At 40.2% G+C, this 23,579-nt stretch overlaps 1 long non-coding RNA gene across 6 annotated transcripts in view; it reads right to left on the reverse strand.

Annotated features, from left to right (window-relative positions):
* The window catches only part of LOC137223567 (uncharacterized), a 386,144-nt gene that overhangs the window by 288,754 nt on the left and 73,811 nt on the right, over positions 1-23,579 (reverse strand). The gene's annotated exons all lie outside the window — the stretch shown is intronic.

Below are 23,579 nucleotides of genomic sequence, written 5' to 3' on the forward strand. Positions count from 1 at the left end.
CTTCAAAGGACTAAAGGCTGTCACTATCAGACCTATGACAATGCACAGTTTAACAGGGTTTTCTCCCCACCAATCAACTAAGTAAGTGTTCTTTTGCAAAACTACATTAAAGTTACATTTTACTTCAACAAATTGTAGAGCTTAAAACTAGAGCTAACCTCATTGAGTCAAAGACTTTAGGTGAGATAAATGAATGGCTTTGTTGGAAGTAAAATGTAAGAGGTAATAAGTATCCTTATACCCATTTTACAGCACGACCACTATGAATCATGGAGGCCAAGTGATTTGCACAAGGTAATAAGCTATGAATCACATATTAAACAAAATATACCAGGAGGGAAGAAAAATGTATCTATATTATACTCACACATAGAGCTGGGTTTAGTTACTCAAGTCACAGGAACATTTTCTGGGAGGGCTCCAGGCTGTCAAGATATGGATCTCTCAAAGAATAGTGTTGAAGTGAAGGGAGCTTTCACTAAGGGCAAAACCAGCCAAGAATCTCCCTTGTGAAAACTTATCGGTAACCAACACAACTTGGCACCATTGCAGAAGTGAAGATTTTCCTCTTTTTCTATCATACAGTCAAGCTCACTAGCAGTTCAAACCTGACTCCATGGGCAAACTGGAGCTCATCCACAATGGAGAGATCCTCTGTCTCAGAGACTGTTATTGCTCTGAGAAGAGACACAAGTGCTGAGAAAGGAGGAGGCGTGAGTGCAGTGGGAAGCTCCACCTTCTACCCTGGGGCCCCTTCCCATTCAGGTTTTGCAGGTATCTTGAGGGAGGTTGCCTCATTTCCTCATGCAGACTCCTCCTAACTGCCCCTGAAATCCTTGCCAGCAAAAGAGAGGGTGGCCCGAAATAGTCTAGTCATCCTGCTTACTGGCCATTCATTTTTAAAACTTAAACTATGGCTACACTCCCAACCACTGTGGCCTGGCAGCTTTGGGTTGCAGTCAGCTTTGCCAGAAAGCAAAAGAAGTAGCTACCTTCATGGGTACAAGTGGGAGAGCTGATTAGGTCTTTGTTTAGGAAACATTGCCCTTTGACTTAAGTCTGCCTGAAATTCTTTCACTCAATATTTACAACTTCCGTTTGGCTTCCATGAGAATCTGACAAAAGAATAGCCTTGGGTGAAGCTTCCCATGGGGACACTGTTAAGGTATCCTTAGAGGTTGCAGATAGGAATGCAGAGGCCCAGAATGGTTAAGGAACTTGCCGAGGGTCAACCAGCAAGTTAGAGGCAGAGTAAACATAGAAACCAAGTTCTCCAGCCCACTTTCTACTGGGCCATACTCAATTCCTTAGCAACATCCCAGCAAGGATTGTTGGGGGGCATAAGCCACCTTCCTGGCCTTAATACTGGAAGGAAAAAAGTGAGTAGGAAGCTATTTCCACTCTGAATATTCTCTCAGTCCAGACAGAGAGACATGGTCATAAAACAAAGACAAAGTAATCCAGGAAAATATGTGCTTCAGTGGAGTCTTGCACAAGGTGCAGGGGGAAGAACAGAAGAGAGGGAACTCCCTCTGGGTTGATAAGGTTGGAGAGGCCACTCTGAAAAGATGACAATTGGAAGAAAGAATGTGATTTGGCAAGAAAATGAAGGAATATGTGTAACACTCAAGTCATGTTCCAAGAACCCTGAGAAGGGCCTAGATCCTACACAGGCTGTCTCTAGGGGACAGAATGGTCTAAGAAGCTAGAAAACAGGCTAGAACCAGATCCTGGATGATAAAGGACAGGGATTTTACCTAGTAGGCAACGAGAACTGTACTAGAAGTGTGCTAGGGCTGCTGCAACGATGTACCACAACCTGAGTGGCTTAAACAACAGAAATTTATTGTCTCACAGTTGTGGAGGTTGGAAGTATGAGATCCATGTGTCCACAGAGTTGATTTTTCCGAGGGTTGTGTGGAAGAATCTGCGCCATGCCTCTCTCCTAGTTTCTGGTGATTTGATGGCAATCCAAGTGGAGATATTGAGTAGGCAGTTGGAAGTACAGGAAAGAATGGGATTTTCTTGACACAACCATTTCAAAAGACCTACTAAGTGATTGGCAGTCTTCTGGAATTTGAGATACAAATGTGAATTACAGAAGACATTCTTGGTTGCATAACAAACCCCCTAACTGCTTCCTTCCTCCTTAATGGAAAATCCTTGATTTTTGTCATGTTGATCTTCCAATGTTTTCAAGGAAAATGGCTCCAGGTTAGACCCAAGAAATGAATATTGATCAGTCCAAGCCAATAAAGGCAATTCTATTCCTTTTGACAGGGCTTGATTTAGGCATGATGATGTGATACAACCTTGGCCAATGAGGCACAAAGGGGAAGTCCATTGGGGTGTACTGTAAAAGATTTTCCTCGCTGATGAAAAGAGATAGGTAAGTAGAAACTTGTTTTCTTCTTGACAACTTGTGTGAGAATGTAAGAGCTGGCATTACAGCAGCCATCTTGATAATATGAGGGCACACAACTTGGATGAATGACAACAGGCTGCAGATGACAAAGAGGAGTGATGGGAACATCCTCGTCCCTGTTGACACCTTGCTACATTGGATTAAATAACCTGAAACCTCCTACCTTCCAACCCCTCTTTAGGTTAGATAATAAAACTTTATCAATGTTTAAGCTACTTTCATTTGGATACTATCTTACTTTATAGCTAAGGGTAACCTAAGTAATACCTGATTATGAAACACCATCTCATTTAAGGGGAATATAACAAACACATGTGCAAATACAGGAAAAGCGGAGGCAAGGTTAAATGTGAAATTGTAGCAGAGGTAAAGAGGATGAGCTGAGCATTCAGGGGAGACAGAAGATGAAACATCTCATTCTATTAATGAAGATCCAGAAGGTTTCATTATACACTAATATTTAATAATATAACTGATATTTACTCATTAAGATTTTATATACAAAGCAGTCACATAGCACAGGGAGATCAGCTTGGTGCTTTGTGACCACATAGAGGGGTGGGATAGGGAGGGTGGGAGGCAGATGCAAGAGGGAGGAGATATGGGGATATATGTATATGTATAGCTGACTCACTTTGTTATAAAGCAGAAACTAACACACCATTGTAAAGCAATTATACTCCAATAAAGATGTTAAAAAAAGATTTTATATATAACAGTATCTCATACATTTCTTGCAACTATCCCACAGAGAAGGTGTTATTATCATCTCTAGTCTATAGATGAAGAAACTATAAGGCTCTTGGAGGTAAAGTCACAAGGCAGCCAGTGGCAGAGCTCGATTACAATCCATGTCTTGTTAGACCCAAAGACACTTAAGCTTTACGCTAATGCTTCTAATCTTGTCCTCCCAACGGAATCAAGAACTAGTGGAGGTCAAGAAATGGGTCTCTCATTTGTCTATATTATTTTCAGCACTAGCACAGTATTCTCATACTATGGATGAATGCAGAAGGAAGAAAATTTAAAAAGAAGGAAGGGAGGAATGAAGAAAGGATGGAAGGGAGGTAGAGAGGCAAAGAGAGAGGGAGGAAGAAAGAAGGAAGGAAGGAAAGAAGGAAGGGAGGGAGGGAAAGAAAGATGTGGAAAGGAATGGAGAGAAGAAATAAGAGGAAAGATTAGAAAAAGAGAGGAAACATAAGAAAAGAAGTGAGAAAAAGAAAAATTAACACAAAGACTTATTAACCTATGAACCTGATGAAATCTCAAGTGAGCATCTGATTTGGCCCTCAGATTTCAGAGGGGTCAGGCATTATTAGGCCTATTTTAAATTTTCATGTGTGCAGTTATCACCCAAGAAAAGACTTCCATTCTACTTTTTCTTTAGTCATTCTCTTAACCTATCCTCCCTGCCCTGCCGCTCATCTGTTGTGTTTTTTCCAATTTATAAACATTCAAGTGTTCTCTTTTTCCACTTCCCCTCCCTACTTTCTTCCCTCTTTGCATGCACTCTCCCCTCCTTTCTTCCTTTTCCATCTCTCATTCTTCCCTATGCCACTTTCTTCTGCATAGATGCTGTCCTCATGGTTTACAATTTTCAATACCCCTTCATAATGAAAAGAATTCAGGGAGGAGAGTTTAAAACTCAAACACAAAGTGTGATTTATGCATTTGGTTGGAATACTGACTGCAAAGAGGTTTGGGTAAGATTGAGTCAGGTGCAGTCACTCTTCACTAATGAGGAATCCACAAGTTTGGGTTAGAAAATACGTGGAACTCAGGCCACACCTCTGTCCCTTGCTTGGTGTAGACCTTATTAATTAATCATGGTACCCGTATCCATTTGACACTAGAACTAGTCTTGAGATCTATCTCTTCACAAGCCTTTAAGTAGCAATTAATAGTAGTCATTTGGCACACAAGATGAAATCTATTTGCCATTCTGGACCCAAAGTCCTGGGGTAGGCTCAAGCTCAGGTGGTAAGTATTAACATGACAGTCAACAATTGGGTTGAGGTGATAAAGGGATTGTCTATAAAATTATTCATTCATGTATCCATTCTACAAATTTTTGTTAAATATTCTCTCTACAGGCTGGACACTGTCATGTATAAGACATAGGCTTTCTAGGAACATGTGGCTAGTTATTGAGGTAGGTAAGTTAAATAATCACATCCTTAATTGTAGATGCTTTGCTAGAGTTAACCTATGGAAGCTCCAGAAGCACCCAATAGGTGCCACAAACCCAGCCTTAGTGGAGTTAGGTATGAAGGGTATCCTCTGTAATCAGGCAACACGACAACCCCGACTTGTGGTCCCGCACTGGTCCACATTATAGACTTGCACTGAGTGCTTTCCCACTTCTGTCCACTGCTGTTGGTAGAATGCTGACAGCCTAGGGTTTCTTTCTGTCCATTTTATGCATTTTTCACTGTAATAAGCTCCATTAGTTTCCTTTGTACCTGTTATTCATTCAATAATTCATTCATTCAGTTGATCATTCTGAAATGTTATTGAGTTTTTATCAGGTGTAAGATACTGTGCTGGACACTGGGAGTTCCTTACTGAGCATTACAAGCTCTCTGTTCCCATGGCACTTACATTTTATTAAGGGGAGACAAATGATGAACAAATAAATTAACAAGAAAAGTATCAGAAAGTGATGAGAACTGGGGTGTAAGTAAAACAGAGTGATGTGATAGAAAGTGACTCGGGCCTGCAAAGTTGAGAGGTCTGCGAAGTCCCCTCTGAAGAGATGATATTTGGGGCAAGGCTCGAATGAAGAGGAGGAGCCAGGCATGCAAAGGTCTGGTAGAAGAGTGTTTCAAGCAGCAGAAACAATAGGCACCGAGTCCTGAGTCCTTTCCATGCAGCTCCTACATCCAGTCTTAAGGTCATACTGTCTCTTTGGCCACCTACCCCCAAAGACTACTCAGGCTACTTTAAGAATAGCACCATTGTCACCCAGTGTATTAGCCGGTGTTCTCCAGAGAAACAGAACCAACTGGATTTATATACATGAGAAGCTATTTATTATGAGGAATTGGTGCACGTAATTATGGAAGCTGAGAAGTCCCCAGATCTAATGTCTACAAGCTGGAGACCCACAACATCTGGTAGTGTAATTCCAGTCTGAGTCCAAAGACCCAAGAACCAGAGGAGTTGATGGTATAAATCTCAGCCCAAAGACAAGAGAAGACCAATGTCCCAGCTCAAGTAGGCATGCAGGAGGCCAAAAGGGGCAGATTCCTCCCTCCTCTGCATTTTGTTCTATTTAAGTCCTCAGTGGATTGGATGATGCCCACCTACATAGGGGAGGACAACCTGCTTTACTGAGTCCACCAATTTAAATGCTAATGTCATGAAGAAACACTCTCACAGACACACCCAGAAATAATGTTTAACCTGGGCACCCCATGGTCCAGTCAAGTTGACACCTAAAATTAGCCATCACGCCTGTCATGTTTGTGATACATTCTCCATCACATGACCATTTTAGTCATATTACTATGACTAATATAGCACTACTGGCCTGGATGCATTAGCCACAAGAGCCTCACTTTTCCAAGATCATACTAACTTAATTCTTGCTCTTAGTCTTATTTGCTCCCCTACCTATTTAATAGGTGAGGAATTTTATCTTTTCCTGGGGTTTTGGTTATCTTCCACAAGGCATCAAATAGGTGTTCTGCACCCCAAATAAGGAAAGTAGAAATGAGGGAATTCTATTGTTCTATACACTTGGTGAACATTATACAGGTTTCTTTACTTCCGTATTTATTTACCTCTAGACATACCAGATCCACTAATAATATACTAATGTGTTAATACATGTGAAATACTGTAAATGGTATCCGGCACATAGTAAGTTCTCATTAAATGTTAGCTATTTTATCAGTCGGGATAAGGCAGGTTACACTTCTATAATGAACAAACACAAAATCTCAGTGGCATAGAACAGCAAAAAGTTACTTCTTGTTTATCCTATATGTCCATCCCATGTTGGTGTTGGAGTTGGGTGGGGGTCATCATCATTTAGGGAATGCCACAGTCATAGAAGCAGGGAGAAAAGCAAACTGAAGAGGTGAATGCTAGCAATTACACATGTCACTTCCACTCACATTTCATTGACCAAGCAAGTCATGTGTCCTCACCTAACAATAGTAGGGGAGAGTCATTCATTCAGTATGCCCAGCAGTGGAGAAAGAAGAGGTATTGGTGAATGGTGGTCAGCAATCATCTATATATCATTTTTATCACTATCATTATTTTTATCATTATTATTATGTTTATTATTATTCTTATTAATATGGCTCTCTAAGAATCAAGTTACATGTTTTCAAAATTACTCAACAAAAGAACCATTTTCTCTTAGAACACCGATTGATAAGAAACATAGCTTGGTTAATGCTCTTCTCTTAATCACTCAGAATGACTCCCACACTACTCCACTCCTCCAGCACTTTGCTTATACTTGTCTTACCTACTTGGTCCTGAATTCTGACCTCTGTACCCTGACTTGAGACCTCTGATTTAGAGGCTATCTAGCATCTCCTCTTGGCACTTTGGGTCTTTGTTCACCAATCATTTTTCAACCTTGCCTTTGTTCACCTCAGCACCCACCCTGCTCTCTGGTCCCACTCCCATCTTCTCTCAGCACCGCCCACCCCACCCCACACCTACATCTCCACCTTGGTAAGCTCCGTCTCCAACTTCAATAAAAGAAAAAAGAGAGAAATTTCGGCAATCAGCCAGCAGCAAAGATTTTGTTGCTATGTGCACAGATTGAGGATCACAAAAAGAGAATCCAGTGTATCTTCAAAAAAATTTCAGCTTCCAGCAATTTCCTAGAATAATAATTGGGTCTCTATGGGGTAGGGGATGAGAGAGTTTATGTCCCTCATTTCCCCTTTGCAGTTGGCTATTCTGAGTGGAAAAGTTGAAGGAAATGACTATAACGCCACAATGCTGGCCCACTTAAAATTTCTATTATGAAACAGTTGCATAAGCTGTAAGAGAAAATAAGTTATATTCTCAGGAACAAATTCTAGTGAATCAGCTCATTTTAGCCTCACATCTTCATCTGTCTCTGAAGTGGCTTATTTAAATTTTAATAGAAAATGTTCGATGTGGGCTCAAATGGAGGGAATGAAAATAACACTGTTTATCCCCAAGCTAAAATTATGTCAGGAGCAAAAAAAGAGAAAAATACCATGCTAATTTCTTGGAAACAAACCTCTTATGTCCCACTTCGTAGGGACTGGACAAAGCAATATAAAGTCTATTGTACTGAACAAAAGCAATGATGGTACATTTAGAGACTCACTGTCCCTTTTTATTTGGCTTTTTAAAAAATCGTTCAAGGAAGAAAAGCGCCCTTGGGGGAAAGTGAGAAAAACTTGCAAAACAAAGCTTTGCCACCATAACAGGGTAGTTGCAGGGGAAAAGGAACAGGAAATAGCATGGAGGTGACGGGAAGATCTTGCATTGGCTTGAAAGTAAAAGAAAAGATCTGAGTTCAAATACTGACTTTGCCACTTACTTGGGGTGTGACCTTGAAAAAGTCATTAACAGTCATTAATAGTGCAGATTACTCTAACAAAAAGAATCCTAACAGCTACTTCATGGTGTTATCAGGAAAAGGAAAGGAAATGATGACATAAACAATTATTTGCCTAGCCCATCCTCCTCCAGAGTACCATACCTCAGTGACCTTCACACTCTCCAGACCAGGAGTTGGCAAGCCACAGACCAATCTGGCCTGCTTCCTGTGTTTAAATCAGGTTTCACTGGGACAGAGCCATGTCCATTTGTTTACTGTTGTCTATGGCTGCTTTTGCACAAAAACAGCAGAGTTGGGTAGTTGCAAGAGACCATATGGTCCACGAAGTCTAGAAAATTTATTATCTAGCCTTTTGCTGAAAAAGTTTGCCAACCATTGCTGCAGAGAGTCATGAAATTTGGGAGTTATCTCAGACAAACTCGTCTTCTTCAGTCCCCACGTCCAATCAATCACCATATTTCATGGATTCCATCTCCAAAATATCTCTTGAGTGTTTGCTTGTCTCTCCATCTCACAGTCACCACCCCCATCCAAGCCACCATCATGACTACATCAATCTCCTGCAAGAGCTCCCTGCAGCCACCCCTTGCTCTCCTTTCCTGCCTACACCACCACACACACACACACACACACACACACAATTCTTCAAATAGCAGCCTAAGGAAGCTTTTTCAAGTGAAACTCATGCCAACTCCCTGCTTAGAACCGTTCAAAGGATTCCCATTGCACTTAGGATAAAAATCACAATGCTTTTTCAGAGGCCCTGCAAAACCCACTACCTACTTCTCACATCTTTGACCTAAGTGACACTCCCTAACACTGCCTTTGTGTCACACCAGCCTTCTTTATGCTTATCTATTGCCTCAAGGCCTATACATAGGATGATTCCTAGTCTAGGAACAGACTTCTTCTTACATCCCCCATCTTCCTCACTTGGATAACCCCCACTCATCCTACAGGTCACAGCATAACTGTCACCTGCTCAGGTGCAACTGTCCTCAGCCCCATCTGCACTCCAGACCATGTCAGAATCCCCTGATTTACACTTAATTTTGTGCATGTTTTTGCCTTTTTAATATCTACCCCAAGAATGTAAGCTCTCAAGGACAGGTTAAGGCTATGCCCATGGCTGCCTCTATCTCCAACACATGGCACACACCTCTGTATATGGCAGGATAGTGTCATGGTGAAGAATGGACATCACTGCTAGACTTTCTGGATCAAAGTCTCCACTGCTTACCAGCTGTGTGATCAAACCATTTAACCTCTTTGTGTCTTAATCTCTACCTATGTAAAGTGAAAGTGATAAGAGTATAGTATAATAGTATATCATAGGGTGTTGTGAGGATGATATTATTTAATATATGGAAAACACTTAGGACAGTGCCAGGTAAATGTTAACTACTACATGAGCATTCACCATTCTGACTAGAGGAGGCTCTCAATAAAAATGGAATGGAGGAATGATTAATTTTTCCAAGGGAGCATGTTTTTGGTGTTTGCTATTTAATCTGAAGTTCATATCCATGCTCCAATAACACTAGATATTTGACTTTCCCAAATACCATCTGTATTGTGCCCCCTACTAGCTTTTGCACAGGCTGTTCTCTCATCATCCCCAGTCTCTCTAGTGAATTATATTTGCTGATTACAATTCTTTGCAAACACTACCTTCACCCTGAAGCCAGTTGTTCCTCCTGCTCACAGAACAACCAAGAGAAATTATTCTCCTTTCCCCCTGTGCTATAATGAGACAGATAGATGATAGGTAGGTAGATAGATAGATAGAATGATATATTGATCTTCTTCATTATACATATGATTTATATTCCATAATGCTTAAGGCATAATTATTCTGTAAAGCTTTCAGTCATTTTTTTCTGCACAGGGACCATGGTAATCAAAATTGTTACCACCTCAGCATTCCCCAAACATAGTGTTTGTACCTTTGCTATAACACTCAAGCTATTTTATTTCAATGTTCGTAGTAATCTATTTGTATCTTCTCCAGGAAATTTTAACCTATGAAGGGGCAGGGACCACATCTTACTTTGGAATGCCCTCTTCTATGCATGCAGTGGGTATTCAGAAAATGCTTAGTAATTTGTTACCGATGGTTGAATTAACTTCTGTGTCCCCAGCACCTACTGTGACATACTAGGATTTTGAGCAAATGTTTGTGGAATTGTACCAAAATAAAGAGGTACCTTTGGCATTGGCCTCTTACTTTCTGAAATTAAACTTCAAGGACCAGCAGCAATGCAACCCAATGCAAGATAGACAGGGGTTTGCCATTTACTGAGCCAGAGGGATAATTAAGGAGTATGTCCCTGAGTCAGGTAGACCCAGTGTAGAAATGGATAGAGGATACCAGCTAGAGAAGGCAGTGAGATTTTCAGATCCCCCTCCGAGGTCAAATTGACACCCTGTTTCAAGATAGAGGGCATCTTAGGGCTTGCCCTCAGTGAAATATTACTACACATTGTAATGCTCCCATTGGGCAGTTTGTTTCTTTGTGGACAATATATGTGGGTAGGATGTCAGGTTTTTCTGACATCCTACACACATATTTTGGACCCACCATGTGTTGGGCATGTAGCTACATGCTGAAGATGCAGCGGTGAAGGTCCTGTCTGCCAAGGAGCTCATAGCTTAAACGGGGAGACAGAGAGAGAGGTCCAGAAAAGTCAGGAAGCCTCACACAAAAAGATTAGAAGTCATTGTGCATAGTTGTCTGTATACAGAGTTGTCTGTACATAGAGTTGTCTGTATATACTGTTGGGTGAAAAGAGTATGTTGCAAAAAATCTGTTGAAGTAAATATGTTTTGTCTATATGTATTTTTTTCTATAGGAAATCACGTTATAGGAGTGTGTGTGTGTGTGTGTGTGTGTGTGTGTGTGTGTGTGTGTTTGTATATCAAAATGTTAGTTCTCCTTCAGGTGAGTTGGTTTAGGGGCTTTCTTATGAAAAGGAATTTTCTGTAGAGTTTGATATATATTTTTAGCAACAAACATGCCCTTTAAAAATAAAGTTTTGGGGGAGTAATTATAAACTCACATGCAGTTATAAGAAATAATGAGAGATCCTATATATACACTTTACCCAGTTTCCCCCAATGATAACTTCTTGCAAAACTACAGTACAGCATCACAACTAGAATATTGACATTGATGCAGTCAACATGCAGAGCATGTCCATCACTTCAGGGATCCATCCTATTGTGAATGACTTATTTTTGCAAATAAAAAAAATATAATTCTTAGGAAAAATTTTAATAGATCACTGGTGCCAGAAAACAAGATCTTAATTCATTTAGATTAGATGCTTTTTAAATTTTACATTTATTAAACTTCAGTACTCCCACTAACTATTGATTTGAGGGAGTAAAGATTCTGGGAGTTTTGGTGGTGTCTCAACTTCTGTAGCTTCCCAGCATGCAGACACCTTTCCTTTTTGGGGAATACCAAGAAGAGTGGGATCAGGGCAGCGTCTCTAGGGACAGAAGCCAAAGGAGAACATATGCTGTCTCCACTTTTAGGTATTGAGGGTACCAGCACATAGGTGATGCTCACAGCCCTCAACCCCTAGGACTTTGAACCTTGAATGGGTGACTTAGAGGCACAAGGGTGATGGAAATTATTTGTCAAAGAAGTTGATTCAGGAATCCAGTGGTGTGATAGTAAGTGACCAGTTCAGAGATGCTAGAGTGGGCATCCTAGCCAACTGGGTCTGTGATGGGTTGGTGGCTGGGCCTTGCCTCCTTTGGTCCCTGTCCATTTTCCAAGGTTTCCTGTTAATTCTGTGAGCCTTCCCACTCAGCTTTCCATTTAATTCATTTTCTGCTTAAATAAGCCAGAGTTTCTTTTTGTTGTTTGCAAACAAGGAACACTGAGAGGGATAAGTACTTACTATGTAGAATTAACTGTATTTCTATTATCTCTTTAACTGTCAGAACAATCTTATTAAATGGGCAGTATGGAACTGTTTTTTTTTCATGGATGCTAAATGTTAGCAGCGCCTAAACAATAGAGTTGTTGTAACTAATAGGATTTTTAATGATTATCCACCTATTAAATCATCTTCTAATAATGAATGAGTTTGCCATGACTCACCATGTGTGGGAATAATGTGACCCAATGGACTGAAAATACTTGCTGTGTGAAGACTTGATGGCATCCTCATGCAAGCCATGAGGGTTCTCGGTCATTTATATGATTTGGGACAGATTAAAACTATTTTGAGGCATTGAATTACAATTGTGTAACTAGACATCCAATTTCTAAATATCCCTAATAAGGGAATATCTAAAAAGCCAATAAAATGTCCCAAAAGAATGTACCTTATAAATATTGAAGCTGTATCAAGTCAGTCTCTCTCTTAATTATTATTTTACTCTTTTAGTGTTAATAAACCTAAACTTCAGAAATAGTCCTACAATGAAGTGTACCAAATCCCAGACATTCTGGATAAATAGCCTCCTCTTTTTTGTTTTATAGCTGAGGAAACTGAGGGCTCTATAAAATGTCTAAGATCTGACAGTAGTAAATTTGAGACACAGCACTCACATTCATATTCCTATCTCTTTGACTCTATAAGGGAAATTTGTCTAAATCTAACTTCTAATTCTCTCCCTCTTTCTTCAGATGTGTTTGCAAAGAGCTTAGAAAAGTGCCAAGCATATAGTAATATACACCTGTCAACTGTCCAATCATCATTATGATTCATCTTTTCTTTAACCCACCCATGGATTTTAATTTCAATAATTATATTTTATCTCCAGAAGTTCCCTTTCATTCTTTTACCTGATCTGTTTGGTCACGATTGATAGTCACTTTTTTTCTTGCTATTTTTATTCCATCTTTTACTTCTACAAACATGGTTGTATCTGATAATCTCAATGTTTCTGCTGACCATCACTCATGATGGCCTGTTCCCATGCATATTTGGGTATTTAGTCATCTTTCTTTAGGAGTTTATATTTGGCTGAAGTTAACCTGTGGGCATCTTGAAGGCTCCAAGTTGAAAATGCTCATCCCTTAAGAGAATTCGCCTATGGTGGTTCTGGACACCAGGGAATGCTCTCAAGCTGGGGCCACTTTAATTTTTTGGCTTTATATTTCCTGATGCTATGAATGGTACAAAATAATCTTAGATCTACATGAGAACAGACCTGGTCTGGAGTTAACAAACTCCAGGGGAGACAAGTGTTATGGTTAATTCAGTTCTATCCAGAGTCACAGCAAAGACAAACACACTTTCTTGTCAGTTGCACGCAGATGTTTTTTTTTCAGTCCAGCTTTTCACTGACTACATAGGCGCTTATAGAGTCATGGTTTATGAGGGGATCTTAAGTCCAGTACCAACCTTGTTGCATGAGTCCCAGATCCATTTTCTCATAGTCTGTGTGATCAATGGTCCTCAAAGCTTCAGGTACCTGGTTGTGTCATTTTACCCAGGATGACTCTGCCTTCATGATTACTCACCTCTCTGGTTTCAGTTTGTTAGTTTGCAGTTTTGTCCTTTAGTAAATTCCATACTTTCTTGTGGGCTCAGTAACACACTGGAAAGTGTATGGTTTGTTTGTTTGTTTTGTAATTTATTCAACACATAGATATTCCATAGCAGAAAATTTCTCCAGGCCATCTTGCCCACCACATGGCTGGAAGAGGAAATTCATACAAACCTCATGGATGACTGCAATTGTAACAACTGTGCTCTGGGCCAAACCAGCCTGAGAGAAAGAGGACCACACATGAACTTTCAGCCCTCTTACTCCCCCCCTGTCAAGTGCCCCCAGAAGAGTTCTGCCAGGTGCTAGGAGGGTGTATCATAGGTGCTCTGAGAATTACTGGACTTTTATCTTTTTCTCTTGTCCTCTCTGGATCGCAGTGCTGCTATTACTGGTCACCAAAGATACCAAAAGTGGTCACTCTCTCCCCCTTGTCCATGAAAGGACCCTCTGCCCTTGCTGCTGCCACCCAAGGATGAGGATACTGACTTTAGGGCCAATAATGCCAACGCCAAGGGTCACAGCACCATCCCACTCACCCTAGCCAGTTCACCCCTGTGACCAAGGCCACTGTTTCAAGGCTATTGGCATCTTGGTCCTCAACCTCTACAGTCATCACAGAAAGATCACTTTTTAAAAATTTTAGCAGTGAGGGTGATAGTCAAAGACATTCACTATCCTTGTGAATAACATTTGCTGAGCATACCAGGCACTGTGTGATTTTTCTGTACACATTATCTCATTCATCCCATGACAATCCTCTGGTCTCCAACTAGGATCTGACAATAGGGATTGTAGGTGTCTCCTACTGTTTTCAAATGAGCATCTAAACCACATCATGGTTAAGAATGTTGGTTCTGGAGCCTTACTGTGTATGATTAAATTCTTGTTCTGCTGCTTATTAGATGTGTGACTTTGAGAAAACTACTTCATCTGTCTCACAGGCTCAGTTTTCCAATCTGTTAAATGGAGCCCATCAGAGAATATGCCCCATAGGGCTGTCACGAGTGATAATATGTTTGGCTCCATGCCTGGCATGTTGTAAGTGTTAAATGAATTTGGATATTTTTAATATTTTGCTATTATTATGTACATCAACGTAAAAATTAATCGATTCAGGTTAGATTTTGTTCATGGTGACTTTTTCATTGAATGGATACTAGAAGTATAGTTAGTGGACAATGTTGACACTAAAAGGGTGGGGGCAGGTCACAGATTCAAAAAGATTGTAAACTACCAGCCTATGGAAATCTATTCCTACCACACAGGGCTGTTGTGAGAATTAAAAGAAAATAGAACTGTGGACCACAGGTCCAGAGGGGCCACACCCACCATGCCCTGAATAGAGATCAAGGTCATCAGGACCTGAGGGGCAGGGTCTGGAACAAGAGCAGTCTGTATGACAGTGATGGGTGGGGGGCTATGCCATATCTCTTCCCATAACCCTGATCAAGGGTTTGACAGGCCAGATCTGCCCATGTGTTAGAGTTCTGGATCTGTTGGGAGAGGTTAAAACACACAAAGTCAACACTTCCTAAGCCCAGGATCTCACAGTGGGTGACAGGAGAATGGCTTGAAGGAATCGCTTATGGTTTCTGACTTAAAAAAAAAAAAAAAAGATATGTATCAAAATAAAACATGAGAGAAGAACAAAGGGAAACCAAATGAATGGCACAGATTTGAAGATAACAGCAGGGAGATCGTATTTATATCTATATCAATATCCACATCTCTACCATATCTATATTTGTCTGTGCTTTTAATCACCAATCTCATCTTTCTCATGCAATTAAGAGTTGGCAAGCAGCATGAGATTCAAGGATGGCCCTGAAATACAAAACCTACAGCAATAATTGCTTACTTTCTCCCTCTCTCTCTGCACACACTGCTTGGCTTTTCTCTTTCTTGGGACATGGAGTCCTCATTTATACTCATTAAAATGTGTTAATGAGAACTTTTCAGAGAGAAAAATGAAGGAAGAAGCAGAAAGAGAAAAAAAGACACATCAAGGGAGTTTAGGTTCTAGTTAATAAGCAAGACAGAGCAAAGTTGTATCTTTTGGCCGTGAACATATTGTTTGCTCACTAAAGATGCTTATTACTCCTCCCCTAGTTTCTCTGAGTCCATAGGTCACTCTATAGTGGCATGAATTGGTTTTCAATTCAGTAAACCTAGTTTTGAATACCTACTGGGCAGAAAGCACAGGGCTGAATGTGCTGGGAAATACGAAGCTCGAAAATACACTCTTCTTTCTGCCCATGTCCACTTGGGTCGGTCAACAATAATCACCCTCCCAGGCTCCTCTGTGCAACCTTCTCTGATACACAGTGTTTGGCATATGCTAGCTACTTAATAAATATTTGCTTGGTGAATAAATAAATAAATCTACCTGGATACCCAAACACAATCAAGGCACACCACAGTCCCAGTGGGCAGGGTCATGCCTCTTTCTTTAAAAACAACTCAAACCTGCCAGACCATGACTAATTGTATGAAACCCTGTGTTCCCTTCCTCTGAAACATCCCCATTTGGGGATTCCTCTTACTTCGTTCATCTTGGTCCTTGCTTGTTCCCCACCTCAATTCCCCACTCCAGTTCTGGTACCTTCCCACAGTTGCACCCCATTAGCACAGCTATATCAGTTGATTCTAACTTTGCTGCATTATTTCACGTCAAACCTTCTGGACTGGATCTCAGGTGAACTGACAGCAGTTGAGAAAGGAACCTCCAGCACACACCAGGTTTCAGTCTCACTCAGCTCTGCCTTTCCACTTCATCCTATTGTTTTCTTAAAGATGGCATTGACATGGTCAGAGCTGTGTGCTTTGGCTAAGATTACCCTGAAGGAAATGGCAGATGAAAAGGAAATTAGAGTGGTGGCAGAAAGTTAAGAAAATATTCAGTCGTCCAAGTGAAAAGAAGTGAATGTTTGAACTAAGGTAGTGATGAGAAAGAGAAGGAAGAAACGCGAGATACATTATGGGAGACAAATGGCCTGGAAAAGGGATTGAATGAGATTCAGGCTCAGTGAGCTGTGGTGAACTGGTGACATGTAAAGCATGTGCCATATCAGAGAAAACAGCCTTTACAGGTAAGAGCTGCCCAGGAAGGTGCCTTAGAGCAGATGACAGGGGAACTGAGTCCTCAGTCACAAAGAGTCTACACAGGCATGGAAGTGAATAGGATGGGATTTCAGGTGAGAGACAGTGAATGGGGGAGCACCTGGCAGAAACCACAGAAATATCTTGGATATTGCAGTGTCCTTAACGCTAAGACTGATAGATAAGAGCTGACCACTCCTTTACCCTGGCTTCCAGAGTGAACAAATAACCCAGGCCTAGCTAATATGAGGATTCTACCACCCTGGCCTCAATGATCGGCTCGTTTGGGCAATTGGCCCAAAAATATCCAATTAGAATTATTTAAAGGATTGAGATGACCCATTCCACGGCATTAGGATTAAGATTCCTTTTTCTAGTAGAGTGTGAATACACTCTATTTTTCCCAATCCTCTGCTCTACACAGCCACTGGTGCAGTCACAGGGATCTTTCAGTTGCATGTAATAAAAACCCAGTGCCAACAAGCTTAAGAACAAAACAAAGTATCCTGATTTCTCAGGCTAATTTTCCTTCAGCTGTGCCCTATCTTCATCGTCCTCAGAGACTTCAGCAGAGTTGTCCAATTGAGACAGTTTCTCTCTTCTGAGAAAAGAGATTTGTTCTGCTAATTATATAACTGTCTTCTTGACCTTTCTGCTCTGTTACCTCTTCACACCAGTTTTTAAAGATATAACAGAAGATGATGTTACTTTACATCACACACACATATAAACCCATGCCTTTGAAAAATGCTACTAGCTTCTATCTCTGGCTGCTTGGCTGTTTTTTACATTTCTCTTCCTTTTTGTATGCTGGGTTTTCCCAGGCCAAAAAAAAAAAAAAAAAAAATCAGTCTTAGAATTGGTAGAGGTTAGGGATGAACAAATACCACCTTATTGCTGTAGAGTTGAGGAAACTGCATAGTAAACACCTAGTTTCTATGTTGAAGACACAAGGCTGTGCTAGATTCTGGAGTTTACAGAATTACTGAGAATCAATCCACACTTACTAGGCACTTACATTCCGAAAGGAACCAAACCTGTCTTGCTCAGTTGAGGTGCTGGAAGTTTCTTCTAATATCACCTCCAAGTATAACGTAAGGTGTGTCTGTCTCCGGACACCTTTCATGAGACAAAGCGATAGGTCTGGTGTTTACACAGCCAACAAAAAGCCATTATCAATGGAATGAGTTTTTATAGGATTTTCAGAGAAGCACATTTAGAAACTGCTTGAAGTGATTTGGATATGAATGTTTAAATAAGCCCTGATTTTTAAAACTCTGTTAACTAAAAAACTTATGCTAGTAGACTTTTAGGGAAGAATTAGAAATTCACAAGAAAACTTGCTGAAGTCAGGGATTACCTCAAAAAAAATTTTTTTTGGAAAAGTCTAGGCTACTCACATAAACAGTTACTCATATTCTTCTAGGCTTTTACCATTTGCAGAGATTTCACTCATGACCTTAACTTGACTTAGGGAGAGCAAGCACCTTTATTTTTATCCCCTTTTGACAGCTGCTAAAATTGAGGCATAGAGTGGTTAAGCAAATTTCCAAAGGTCAGACTAATAAATGGGGAAGGTGTGAGTCAAAGAGCATTCTGCCTCTATGTCCAAAAGGCAGCAAAAAAGAAGATGGGATCTAAAATCAGAGCTCCCCAGACATTTACTAACCCTGTGACATTGGTCCAGTTACTTTATAATTTTAACATTTTATTTTATTTTTTTAACATCTTTATTGGAGTATAATTGCTTTACAATGGTGTGTCAGTTTCTGCTTTATAACAAAGTGAATCAGCTATACATATACATATATCCCCATATATCTTAATTGGCGTCCTCATTTATCAAATATGGATAACATTTATATGGAAGTCTTATTTTGGGATAATGTAAGATAATGTAAGTTAGACACCCAACCTGTAGTAGGTAGTCAATGTTAGTTCCCTTCTTCTTCCTTCTCTTGGAGTACATTGTAAATTCCATGTGTACTACAATGTAATTCCAAAGCTATGGTCATATGGAGATGTTCACACATTCATGATAAAAACCCTGATGGAGAGGCCCTCAGCCATCAGTGAAATACTTATTCACACTCACTATCTCCAACTCCACCCCTGCCTCTACCCCCAGTTGTGTACCTCCTTTATTTCTTTTATGAGCAGTTCCCCAAACCTGAAACCTGCAAGGCAGCCCATGATCCTCTTTCCTCTTGCCTTTTACATCCTATTAGTCACTGAATCCTACTCATGTCACCTCCGAATAATCTGTTAAATGTGCTTTCTTTCCTCCATCACCATCTCCAGTACTCTAACACACATCCCATTTATTGCTATAGGATAGTCTGCCTCTGCTCTCAACCCACGCTATTCTATCCTCCAGGGTGCTTTTCACTGTGAGTCTGTAAGAGATGGATCTGATCATGGAATCACCTGCACCAACTCATCCAAACTCTCCAACAGCCTGAGGCGTCTACAATCTCTGGCCTGGCACATAAGGCCCACCATCAGCTATTCTCCACCTTGATCTTCTATCACACCTCTCATCTTTCTTTCAGAACCCCTTGGGCCATGTCTAACTATTGAAATTCCCTAAAGGTGCTTTGCTCTTTCCCACCCTCTGTGGTTGATCTCTCTGCTTGGAAAATTTACCCCACTTTATAATCTGGAAAAGTATGTTCATCATTAAAAAGCAGCCCAATATCCATCATCTCCTCTGGGATAATTTCCCTGATACTCACTCCCCAAAAGCTGGGTTATATGTCCCTCATGTGCTCCTATAGCCCTTTATGTTTGCCCCTTGTTTTCAAAGAACATTTCAGAGTGTAATGTAACTGGTATTTTATATATCTCCATGAAGATAGAGTTTTGAGATGCAATATTCTAGTAAGGTTGAAAGCAAATTCTAAAGTTGCCTGGGTTAATCTCGTGTAATATCATTTACCAACTATGGGATCTTAGGTAAGTTTAATCGACCTTTTTATGCTTTGATTTCATCTCTGTTAAAAAGTGTGTATTAGTTTCTTTTGGCTGTTGTAACACATTACCACAAACTCAGTGGCTTAAAACAACAGACATTTATACTCTTACAGTTCTGAAGGCTTGATATCTGATATTAAGGTGACAACAGGGCTGTGCTCCCTCTGAAGATTGTAGGAAATGATCGGTTCGTCATCTCCTCAAGGAGGCACAGGGTGTTCCCTGACTCATGGCCACACAACTGCAACCTCTGCCTCTAATGTCATGTGATCTTTTCTTCTTCTCTATTTGTCTCCCCTCTGCGTATCTCTTATAAGGATATTTTTCATTGGTTTATGGCCCATCTTGATAATCCAGATGATATCCTCATCTCAAGACCCTTAACTCAATTAGATCTATGAAGACCTTTTTCTAAATAAGGTCATATTCATAGGTTCCAGGGATTAGGACATAGACATATCTTTTGGGGGACCACCATTCAACTCACCACATGTTTGTCTAGCTTTTATGTTTCTTGGGAATACTGACTAAAATTATGCATATAAAGCTCTCAGAACAGTACCTGGCAGAAAATAAACGTTCAGTAAATGATAGCTGTGATGGTGATGACGATGATGACGATGATGATGATATGATGTTGTTTTATAGTAATTATCTCAGAGGCTGGCACATACATAGTCCTTATGTGCCTGGTTTCTTATTTTAAAAAACTGTGTTTCTTAGATGAAAAAAAGTTAACTAGTACACTTGAGACATATTGCTAACAGCAAGGGTTTATATAGGTTTTTCTAGCTAATCTTCACTTTAACAACAACAACAACAAAAAATTCAATTAACCAGAGTTCTCATCCACCATCACACATGAACCCTGGCAGTGCTTCCAGTATTAGCTATCTCCCAAAGAGAGTTATACATGCCAAAGGCACAGAGTTCTTTGCTATTTTCCAGCATCCCAAAATGAATGACTTTATCTGAAATAAAGTTGGAGAGATCATGTGTATGTGATTATAGACTCAGAAAGTCTAGGAAAGCAACCATCAAGTAACCATCCTGCAAGATGTCAGATGTGAGGATACCAAGGTTGGCAAAGAGACGACTTTCCACAGGTCATTCCTTGAATTGGTGACAAAGCAGAGACTAAGACACAGGTCTCCAGATTCACCCATCTTATTCTCACCAATGGTCTGCCTCATGTTTTTGACACTATTTAGTGCAAGATATTAATATAAATAATAAGGTCAGGTGTTTAAAAGGATGGAGAAGGTCAAGAACCTTAGCAGAGTCTTATTGTCGTAAGCTTTCAATATTCTATTCCAATAGACCCATGTTAACGGTATAGATAATACACAAATAAATTTATATTCCACTTTTATTTGGTAATAACAACAGAGAAAAGCAGTTTAGTGTATTCAAGCCACCTCAGTTTACACCAAAGGTTCTCTATGACTTTCCTTGATAATACAATCACCTTCTTCTCCCTTTCACATACCTTCTACTGCATTAACTGAAGTGCTGACTCCATACCTATCCCATGCTTTCTCTAGTCCATGTGTTGTTCCAGCTCTTGTTCTTTGTGTCCTGAACACATTCTCCTCTATTTCTACATCTCTAAGTCTTGCCATCCTTGAAAGGCTCAGTTCAAACGTTATAGGATCCGAAAAGCCTTCCTTTTTGCTTCCACCTGGCAGTGACATTTCTTGTCTCTGAATTCCCATTTCATATTTTTTACACATCTTTTGCAGCATTAGTCATTTCCTAATTTATATTTTTATAGTTTTCCTCTTATTTTATTAAGGTCTCGGAGACATCCATAAAATGAGAGTTAAACAAATAATGTTTGTGTTGGAGATCATTACACACTGGAAACCCCCTCTTACCCAAGGACTTCCTGAGAAAGGTTCAACACATGTTCCTGGTACCATGGCCATAGTTAAGTGGACCAGGATGGGAACCCAGTTCAAGGCCAGACAATCCCCAAACTGACCAGAAACTGTGCAGTGGCAGATGGGATGAAAGTGATGGGCAGAAGCTAGCTCATACTAGCTGATAGGATCCAACTATTCAATTTTCAGGATTCAAGGAGCCAGATGACATTGTGTCAGTAGCTTGAAATCAACCATCGTGGGAATATTTGCATCATGGAAATTGACAAACTCTACAAATCAGGACTTCCTCCCACCCCAATCTCCTACAGATAGCCAGTTATTAAATATTTACCAGCACAACACTAATGCTAATAAACTGAATCTTCTTCCTTGGCTGTTTGAGAATGAGACCTACAGAAAGAGTCAGTGGTCCTTAACAGTGGTCCTAAAGCAGAGTAACTTTGAAGAGATGGCTGTGAGCTATGAGGTAGCAAAAGTCATAAAATGGAGAAACAGGAATAGAAATAAGTTAATCAATAATGGCAGGTTCAGCATAAGCAGAGGCAGAGAGCAGTGAAGTTGTTATGATGACATAATCTTGAAGTCGGAAAAACAGATGCCCCCACCTTGGGATGGTGACTAATCCTGGTTCCTGGACTTTTGCTGGATCCCATGTGACCTTTTCTAAATCCTGCTTGTCTGTGAGGCTGGCTCAGCAGTGATTCCTGTTTTCCTTACTTTCCTGTCTCTCCTGAAAGATAAATCCTCATCCCAGAGGACTTGCAGCCCAAGGCACAGGACAGAGTGACTATGACACTTTGTGGCTCATAAAGGGCTTTCACATCCATCCTCAAACTTAATCCTCACAACAGCCTTGGTGGTTACACAGACCACCAGCTCTTGTTGGCACCAACCAGCACATGAGACGAGGAAGCTAAAGCTCAGAGAATCTGCAGGTCATGTCTCTGAACAACAGGCTTAGTCAACAATCAGAAGGAGTGAAGAGGAAAAGCGAGAGAGAAGACAGAAAGAGAGAGACAGAGAGAAAATGACTTGAAAGTTCAGATGTCATATATAGATAACATGATATAAAGGTATACACACACATATACACATATGTACATGTAATAGCACATAGATTATAGTTCATGTATATTCTGTAGCATCAAACACACCTGGGTTAAAGTTTTAGCTTCCTACTCATTGGTCGTGAGAACTTGGGCAAGTCATTACCCCTCTGAAACTTCATTCATAAAATGGATATTAAATTTCTTTGTCTACTTCATAACATTCTGATAAGGCTTAAAGAGAAATTATATGTAAACCATTTGGTGCAAAGCTTGCCATGGAATATTTGGTATATTTGTCGTATAGTTGTTATTATTTTAAGTAAAATAATAAAAATAATAGCTATAATAATTTTATCTGAGTTTAATTAATCTTTAATTAATTTTAATTCATCTTTTAATTTTTTTAAAAAGCACTGACTGTTAATGAAATGACTGTTACACATAAATCACTGGTTTTTTATACATCTACACAGTCTGTTCTACAAAACACACACACACACACACACACACACACATTGGAAATACACAAGGTTCAAAATTAAACATCTTTAAATAAAACATAAAGCAAAAACATCTGCTGCTGAAACTTGGTCCCTAGGCAGATTTGATTTTTGAAAATGACAAAGAGGCCAAATTGTGCTTCGATTTCTGGTTTGTGTGAGAGTAGGGAAGGTGATTGCTTCCCTGGAGCTGACAGCCCGCTTGAGGGAAAGATGCAGATGCTTAAACAAAGGGTATTGTATGCTGGGCTCTCTGGGACCCTCAGCCAGCAGGGAATTCTGCAGCCACATCACAAACAGTGTTGCTGAATTTCCTTCCATTTTCTGAAATAGCAACCACCACAAGTGAGACACCCTAACGGGACCCATAAATGCGAAAAGAGCAAATTCATTAGGCTGATGTAGGATAACACTCCTTGCCATCGGCAGAGAAATCACTTATATTTCTAGAGACCTCAGTATGTGGCCTTATCATTTCCTAATAGAGCCTCTGCTAATATATTACAAACCAAGACCAATTCCTCCTGGGAGATGAGTTTCTCTGGCCGTGACCTAGAAATCAGACCCAGG

The sequence above is a fragment of the Pseudorca crassidens genome, chromosome 4 (genome assembly GCF_039906515.1).
Source record: "Pseudorca crassidens isolate mPseCra1 chromosome 4, mPseCra1.hap1, whole genome shotgun sequence".
Classification (NCBI taxonomy): Eukaryota; Metazoa; Chordata; class Mammalia; order Artiodactyla; family Delphinidae; genus Pseudorca; species Pseudorca crassidens.